The sequence below is a fragment of the Oncorhynchus kisutch genome, linkage group LG27 (genome assembly GCF_002021735.2).
Source record: "Oncorhynchus kisutch isolate 150728-3 linkage group LG27, Okis_V2, whole genome shotgun sequence".
Lineage (NCBI taxonomy): Eukaryota > Metazoa > Chordata > Actinopteri > Salmoniformes > Salmonidae > Oncorhynchus > Oncorhynchus kisutch.
Window position 1 is genome coordinate 15,668,932 of NC_034200.2, and position 9,655 is coordinate 15,678,586.

General features: G+C 41.4%; 1 pseudogene; it reads right to left on the reverse strand.

The window, feature by feature from the left end:
- Positions 1 to 819: 819 nt before the first annotated feature.
- On the reverse strand, positions 820 to 7,500 carry LOC109871526 (retinoid isomerohydrolase-like; annotated as a pseudogene).
- Positions 7,501 to 9,655: the final 2,155 nt, after the last annotated feature.

The window sequence follows — 9,655 nt, forward strand, 5'->3', positions numbered from 1 at the left end:
CATTAGGCAACATTAAATAAAACATGGGCTCTGTCAAAATAATGACTCTTGTTGCAACATGCTAACATGTTTGTACTTTTCCTTGAAACTTAATACAATCATGATAATATATGCCATTAAGCAGACACTTTTATCCAAAACGACTGCATGCATACAATACACCTAATCAGATTTTCTATGGCAACAGCTAGTCTTTGTTGCCCTTTCACTAGTAGTTCCAATCAGCATTAGAAAGGTTTTGGGTGCAAGGTCTCAGAATGTATTCAAATCTTATTTTCACGAAGGAGCTTTATTGAGCGACTTTATCGTTGCCTTTTGGGACTAGCGCTTTGATATATGTACCTACACTACATGTGTATATATAGGGGATGAGTTTTTTTTAATACAATATAAAATAGTCCAATTATTAGTTACACCATGCAACTTTCACAAAATAACTGGCATACAATAGAAAGGCCAGTGTGTTGATTCTATTTTTTAATATTGCAACCCTGAAGTACTCAAAAACTACAAGCTGATCTTGTATGCTGTCTGTGGGCTCCCTGAGAAATAATTGTAAGAAGCCTACTGATGCCCTGATACCTGCAGGTTCCATTTTGTGCTCAACCATACTAAATCATAGGTTTCACAAAGTTAAATGACTTTAAATCATGATGTAAGATGATCAGGTACGTGGCTTTTTTTGCGAGTTATTTGTAACCTATAGTTTGTCATTGTTTATTTGTTTGTTCTATTGTTGAGTGACAGTTGATGCTTAGTTAGTTTGAATAGCTTGGAGTGGTGACTACTAGTCTTTGTGCCCAGAGTATTGTTGCCAGGTTATGGCTTGTACATTCCGTGGAAGGTGACCGGCATAGAGCACTTCACCTCTGCCCTGGCGATCTCCGACATGTCCTTGGCGTTGAGGATCAGCATGTACCCTGGCCTCTGGGCCCCGGTGGCCACCACAATGGTCAACTGGACACCTGTGAGTCATTGGAAAACCACACTGGTTGTTAAAAAACAGCCTGGACTCATAGACTAGACGTAACATATTACATTTTATATCGGGGAATCTCAAATTAGTATGATATGTTATGTTTGGTATGGTTACATAAGACAGAAGGTTACTTAACCCTTTAACCTAAACCTTAACCCCTAGCCTAGGTAACGTTAGCCACAACAAATTGAAATTATTAACAAATCATACGAATTGTAATTCATAGCATATTGTACGAGATGGATGATGGACATCCACAAATTAATACACAACATATCATACTAAATGGAGGTAGACAGATTTACATTTACTATGTCTACCCCTGAGTCCAGGTTTGAAAATACAGCGCCCACCAAATTTTACATTAACCCCACTTTTGAACAAATTTTGCTTAGAACATTTTTCTACTAAATTGAAAATACCTTGTCCCTGGATAAATAGCTAAAGTCTCTTAAACTCTCTTCCTAACACTAACACAAACAAGATACTGGGTATGTGTTTGCCCTGCACCATACCTGTAACTGTTACCGTATAAAACAGTAACAGTACAGTTCATACCATAATCCTCATCCACGCCATCGGGGGTTTGCATAAATGGACTCCGGCTCCTAATAGGAGTCCGGCTCCTGCCACACCTAGGTCTCCTTGGTCTTCACGTTCAACTTGATAATCTACAGCCGCAAGTGGACAGAGACTCATCAAGGTCTAACATACATGTTTTGGTATTCACATTCAGTTTGATGATGTACAACCACAAATAGACAGAAACTCATGGTCACTCAGGTAACATGCTATGGCCCCTGCTATTTACTGCTCAGAGTTAAAAGATTTTGAAGACAGATTTGTGGCAAACAAGAAGACTCAACCCTGAAGTGGTTGAGGCGTAGGCATATGTGTAGTTCTTCTCACCGTGCTTCTAATAGTTGATTTGAGGGAACTCAAAGGCTTGGCGAGGCCCAGAGAACAGCGCTTCAGGCTCCAGCCAGATGGTCCCGTCAGAACACATCACCGATGTTGCCGTGGTGTACGGCAGGCAGATCAGGTTCTATCCCTGCTCCTCCTGGAACATATAATCAGTATATGTTGCTATCCAAAAGAAGGGAAAATACAGGCTATGCACATACGCACTTGAATGTAAAAAAAAAAATTGACACAAATATGTAAATGAAACATTAATTTTTTTCTAAAGCTGGAATCCGTGGCGTTTGCGATATTACAACAACAAAGACGTTACTTCAAGCAAATGCATCCCCCCTCGGACATCATTGCAAGCGCAATAGAACATAGTATGTACTAAGATTTTTCTTTCTTCACGAAGCTGGATGCTCATGTCCTCCGTTTCAAAACCAGAACAAAAACAATAACGTGCTTGGGGCGAACAGTGGCGCTGTTTCACCTTTCGCGGATTTCAGCTTCCATTTCAGGATTTCTGAGGTTGAGGAGTCATCATGGCCTTTTTCACCTCCTCCCAGTTGGAACGCAGGTTGGCCAGCCAAAGGTAGTTGTAAACAACTCAAACCTACCAGGAAACAAAATAAAGAATGAGTTTTATAATCCTTTGAACAGACAGTGTTTAAAGACCATGGGGTAGGAATCATTAATCAATTCTTCTGAAAAAGGACATTGCTATCAGGCTGACTACACTGCTCGCGTGTAACATAAATGTTATACAATTGTTGCACCGACACTGCTCGTGCGCACCAACGAGCGTCTGCGTTGCCAAGGACTAAAATAGAAGTCAGTTCTATTTCTGACGCAGATTGCGCTGCAAGTCCTGCCTCTCCCATCTCCTCATTCGTTCATAGAAGCAAATACAAATGTGCCATCTCCTCATTGGTTATACCCATGCGGGTGACTGAAAGACAAACGAGGTCAGTGCCGGTAATGCACCTAATTTATGAAAGTTGCCAATCGCAATATAAATTCAAGAAAAGTAAAACCCTAGAAGGAGGAGAGATGACTAGAAACGATTCGGTTGACCGTTTTATGTGTGGATTAATTGGTGGAGTAGAGGACCATGTGCATTTCAGGTAAAATAACAACTCAATGTTTATATCCCAGGACAAATTATCTAGCAACAGAAAGCTAGCTAAATAGGACCAATTAGCTAGCAAGTGCAAGCTAGCTAGCTAGCTAAATTGCCATAAATGTTTAATGCTTTTCGACCTGTCACCAAATTAATATAATTGGTTCAGAGTTTGTTTTGATATTTTAACATGCGTGTCGTGATGATGTTTGGTGTGGGGGGACAAAACACATTTATGCGCGATGGCGCACACGTGCAGCCGGTTTGGGTTCCATGAAAGGCAACTCACTTCAAATGTATGCCACCCCTGAAATCCCTCAGTCCATAAATAATCTAGTCAGTTATGACGTCATCACTTTTTATATACACATTTACATTTGCCAGTGTACCGACATTGCCATTGCTTATGAGAGACATTGTTCCAATACCCTTTCCATGTACACACGTCAGCCACGATAAAGCCTTGTTCCTCGTAAGTGTTGACATGATGAAACAGGTTGATAGGAGCAGCCCTGAATTTATGGTCAACATACTCTCCTTGTCCTCCTCCAATGTCCTTTCTGGCGATGTGGAACAACGTCTGTGAAAAGCAGGTGGGGTATGCTGAAGTCTCTTGAGACACACATGCATGATTTGGTTCTCAGTGCCAAGATTAGGTACAGTATGCTGTTACTGTATGTTCCTGTATATAAATGTGTCACATTTAAACCAAAGTATATTGAGTGTTTAATTCCTGACACCAAAAACCTCATTGGACTCAAAGCAATACATGTAGTTGGAGCCTCGGATGCTCCAGGCACTCAGGAACGTAAGGTTGATTTTCACCGGGGTCACAAAGACAATGTAGTTCTACGACATGCCAAAACTAAGGGTGATATGGAAACCATACGACATATGACTTAGTCCAATTACACAAACTGCCACTGCAGTCTGTAACACAGGAGGCGTGTTGATGTTAGACTTTATGCTGTTTCGGGGACCTCAAGTTTGACTATAAACATGATGGACATGTTATTATGACCCACCTGTGCACATAGGAGGGCGTGAACCTCTTGGCACTGGGGAATTGCACCACAGCCATAGACTTTTCAATGGGGTCTGAGGAAAGGACACAAGATGCAAGCAGGGCACAAGCCTTCAGCTTGCCTTCCCGTTACAGGTTCTCCTATCCAGAACATGTTAAGATATCAAGGACAAGTTGCTTACATGTTGTAGCTTAATTCAAACATCGACTAAGAGGTGGAACATGTGCATGAAGTATTGTGAAGTATTGAATAAATATTGTGCACTTTTTATTTTCTTGGGATACAAGCCCAACCTTTCTGATAACATTGTAGGTCAGTGACGCTCCTTTTCCCATGCAGCTTCCTTTGTTGAACACTGTTCCGTGCAAGTGGGCTTTCACTCCATTGATGTTGACGCAGTCCCCCTGAGGGGAAGTGAAGTCATAGTGTTATTCAGAATCATGTTATACATTATTCATGTGTTATAACTTATTGAGAAGTGCAATTTCTGTCTATAATCAGTGGACCAGTCGGTAACACTTCTGTTTTTTGAGTCAGTTGAATTAGAACAAAGAATATATGCAAACACTGTGGTTCCTAATATATTGGGAATAATGTAATACAGGGGGATGGAATCTCAATTTTTACCTTCTTCAGTGTCTCCAGTGTGTCAGTGTTGACTTTAGTGATGTAATTGGTTTCTGTGATGGCATAGTAATCTTCACCAATGGGATAAACGTTCACCAGGCAGGTATCACTTACTGCAACACCCTTGAAGTAAGTGAAAAACCTGCACGGAGAAACCCATATACAAGTTTTGAAATTGGCCCGAGTCATCATCAAAATGACGTTCAGGGCATCGACTATAAAAATATACACACTGATTGATATGAAGGATCAGATACAGGCTAGCAAATAACAATTTACAGGAAATGTTACTCATCTAATATTAATGGCAAACATGAAAAGTGATGATAGACACTGTGCATTCGGAAAGTATTCAGACCCCTTTACTTTTCCCACATTTTGATACATTACAGCCATATTTAAAAATGTATTTTTTTTTCCCCCCACATCAATCTACACACAATACTGCACAATGACAAAGCAAAAACAGGTTTTTAGATTTTTTTTTGCACATTTATTAAACAAAACTAACTGAAATAGCACATTTAATTAGATATTCAGAACCTTTACTTTGTTGAAGCACCTTTGGCAGTGATTAAGCCTTGAGTCTTCTTGGGTATGATGCTACAAGCTTGGCACACCTGTATTTGAGGAGTTTCTCCCAGTCTTCTCTGAAGATCCTCTCAAACTCTGTCAGGTTGGATGGGGAGCGTTGCTGCACAGCTATTTTCAGGTCTCTCTAGGGATGTTCAATCGGTTTCAAGTCCGAGCTCTGGCTTGGCCACTCAAGGACATTCAAAGACTTATCCAGAAGCCACTCCTGCGTTTTCTTGGCTGTGTTAAGTGTCCTTGTTGGAAGGTGAACCTTAGCCCCAGTCTGAGGTCCTGAGCGCTCTGGAGCAGGTTTTCATGAAGGATCTCTCTGTATTTGGTCCGTTCATCTTTGCCTCGATCCTGACTAGTCTCCCAGTCCCTGCTGCTGAAAAACATCCTCACAGCATGATGCTGCCACCACCATGCTTCCCCGTAGGGATGGTGCCAGGTTTCCTTCAGATGTGACGCTTGGCATTCAGGCCAAAAAGTTCAATCTTAGTTTCATCAGACCAGGGAGACCAGTTTCTCATGGTCTGAGAGTCTTTAGGTGCCTTTTGGCAAACTCAGAGCAGGCTGTCATGTGCCTTTTACTGAGGAGTGGCTTCTGTCTGGCCGCTACCATAAAGGCCTGGTTGATGGAGTGCTGCAGAGATGGTTGTCCTTCTGGAAGGTTCTCCCATCTCAACAGAGGAACTCTAGAGCTCTGTCAGAGTGACCATCAGGTTCTTGGTCACCTCCCTGAACAAAGCTCTTCTCCCCCGATTGCTCAGTTTGGCCGGGTGACCAGCTATAGGAAGAGTCTTGGTGGTTCCAAACATCTTCCATTTAAAATGTTTTAATTAAATATATATATATATATATATATATATATATATCACCTTTATTTAATCAGGTAGACCAGTTGAGAACAAGTTCTCATTTACAACTGCAACCTGGCCAAGATAAAGCAAAGCAGTGCAACGAAACCAACAACACAGAGTTACACATAAACAAACGTACAGTTAATAACACAATAGAAAAATCTATGTACAGTGTGTGTAAATGTAGAAGAGTTGGGAGGTAAGGCAATAAATATGCCATAGAGGTGAAATAATTACAATTTAGCATTAACACTGGAGTGATAGATGTGCAGATGATGATGATGTGCAAGTAGAGATACTGGGGTGCAAAAGACCATGAGGATAAGTATTTGTGCTATTTACAGATTGACTGTGTACAGGTACAGTGATCGGTAAGATGCTCTGACAGCTGATGCTTAAAGTTAGAGAGGGAGATAAGACTCCAGCTTCAGTGATTTTTGCAATTTGTTTCAGTCATTGGCAGCAGAGAACTGGAAGGAAAGGCGGCCAAAGTAAGTGTTGGCTTTGGGGATGACCAGTGAAATATACCTGCTTCATTTAAGAATGATGGAGGCCCTGGTGTTCTTGGGAACCATCAATGCTGAAGACATTTTTGGCACCCTTCCTCACATCTGTGCCTTGACATAACCTTGTCTCGGCACTCTACGGACAATTCCTTCGACCTCATGGCTTGGTTTTTGCTCTGGCATGCACTGTCAACTGTGGGACCTTATATAGACAGGTGTGTGCCTTTCCAAATCATGTCTAATCAATTGAATTGACCACAGGTGGACTCCAATCAAGTTGTAGAAACATCTCAAGGATGATCAATGGAAACAGGATGCACCTGAGCTCTATTTCGAGTCTCATATCAAAATGTCTGAATACTTATATGTAAATAAGGTATTAATGTGTTTTATGTTTAATACATTTGCAAACATTTCTTTAAACCTTTTTTCGCTTTGTCATTATGGGTTTTTGTGTTAATTTATTTTATTTTATTTATTTATTTATTTTATTTTATTTATTTAAAGAAAAGGGGTCTGAATACTTTCCAAAGGCACTCTATATTTAACCCTTTTTTTACCAGGTAAGTTGACTGAGAACACATTCTCATTTAAAGCAACAGCCTTACAGGGGAGAGGAGGATGGATAAATGAGACAATTGTAAACTGGGGATGATTATGGGGACCATGATGGTATGAGGGGCAGATTGGGAATTTAGCCAGGACACAGGGGTTAACAGCTCTACTCTTACAATTAGTGCCAAGGGATCTTTAGTGACCACAGAGAGTCAGGACACCCATTTAACATCCCATCTGAAAGACAGCACCCTACCCCCTGGGGCATTGGGATATTTTCTTGGACCAGATGAAAGGGTGTCTCCTACTGATGCTCCAACACTGCTTCCATCAGCATCTGGTCTCCCATCCAGGACCAACTATGCTTAGCTTCAGAAGCAAGCCAGCAGTGGGATGCAGATTGTTGGCGACATCATTTTGACACTGTATTATTTTTCCTTTTGTTTATCTAAGCATACCTACTGAGCTGTCTGCGTCCTCCTGACTGGTAGTTTTGTTTTTAACAAACTAAGTATGCTTTTCTGCATCAATAAAAGATTGAAAGAAATGTGAGTCTTATTTTTTACTTTTAATAACTGCTTACATTTCTAAAGTCTACCAACCTTGTCACTAGACATGCAAGCTAAGATAATTAGACAAGCTAGCTACTCTAACTTGATTGATTGCCTGACATGGCTTCTTGGTGGCTAGTTATGAGGTTGGAAGATTTGGAACCTACAGTGAGGGAAAAAAGTATTTGATCCCCTGCTGATTTTGTACGTTTGCCCACTGACAAAGAAATGATCAGTCTATAATTTTAATGGTAGGTTTATTTGAATAGTGAGAGACAGAATAACAACAAAAACAAAAACACAAAAAAAACGTACAAAAAAAAAGTGTATAAATTGATTAGCATTTTAATGAGGGAAATAAGTATTTGACCCCCTCTCAATCAGAAAGAGTTCTGGCTCCCAGGTGTATTTTATACAGGTAACGAGCTGAGATTAGGAGCACACTCTTAAAGGGAGTGCTCCTAATCTCCGTTTGTTACCTGTCCACAGAAGCAATCAATCAATCAGATTCCAAACTCTCCACCAGGGCCAAGACCAAAGAGCTCTCCTGATGAGAGAATGGTGAGGAATTAGCCCAGAACTACACAGTAGGATCTTGTCAATGATCTCAAGGCAGCTGGGACGATAGTCACCAAGAAAACAATTGGTAACACACTACGCCGTGAAGGATTGAAATGCTGCAGCGCTCGCAAGGTCCCCCTGCTCAAGAAAGCACATATTCAGTACATGCCCATCTGAAGTTTGCCAATGAACATCTGAATGATTCAGAGGACAACTGGGTGAAAGTGTTGTGGTCAGATGAGACTAAAATGGAGCTCTTTGGCATCAACTCGCCATGTTTGGAGGAGGAGGAATGCTGCCTATGACCCCAAGAACACCATCCCCACTGTCAAACATGGAGGTGGAAACATTATGCTTTGGGGGTGTTTTTCTGCTAAGGGGACAGCACAACTTCACCGCATCAAAGGGATGATGGGCGGGGCCATGGACCGTCAAATCTTGGGTGAGAACCTCCTTCCCTTAGCCAGGGCATTGAAAATAGGTTGTGGATGGGTATTCCAGCATGACAATGACCCAAAACACACAGCCAAGGCAACAAAGGAGTGGCTCAAGAAGAAGCACATTAAGGTCCTGGAGTGGCCTAGCCAGTCTCGAGACCTTAATCCCATAGAAAATCTGAGGAGGGAGCTGAAGGTTTGAGTTGCCAAAAGTCAGCCTCGAAACCTTAATGACTTGGAGACGATCTGCAAAGAGGAGTGGGACAAAAACCCTCCTGAGATGTGTGCAAACCTGGTGGCCAACTAGAAGAAACGCCTGACCTCTGTGATTGCCAACAAGGCTTTTGCCACCAAGTACTAAGTCATGTTTTGCAGAGGGGTCAAATACTTATTTCCCTCATTAAAATGCGAATCAATTTAAAACATTTTTGACGTGCGTTTTTCTGGAAATTTTTGTTGTTATTCTGTCTCTCACTGTTCAAATAAACCTGCCATTAACATTATAGACTGACCATTTCTTTGTCAGTGGGCAAACGTACAAAATCAGCAGGGGATCAAATACTTTTTACCCTCACTGTATCTGGGCTAGTGAAAGCCAAATTCATAAAATTGCTTGGGGAAGCTCATCATAGAGGTCACATGCAGAGTGCTAGTCACTTAACCAATCATCTTGGGGAAGGTCTGAGACAGGAGCCAATGACTGCACAAGCAGGGCATCACCATCTCTTGGTGAATGAGTGCACAGAGAATATTGGCCATTGTGAGCTCTATTCACAGGAGAAACCAGCCACTGTAGCTCTCCAACACTACTGGTGGATGTGACCTCACTGGTTTGGAAACACTCATGGCTGGCATATGAGTGCAATGTGTGAGTTGGAGTACACCTCCAGAACCCAATTCAGACTCTCACATTTACTCTTTCAACTAAATAAACAAACTTCCATTACTATGCGAC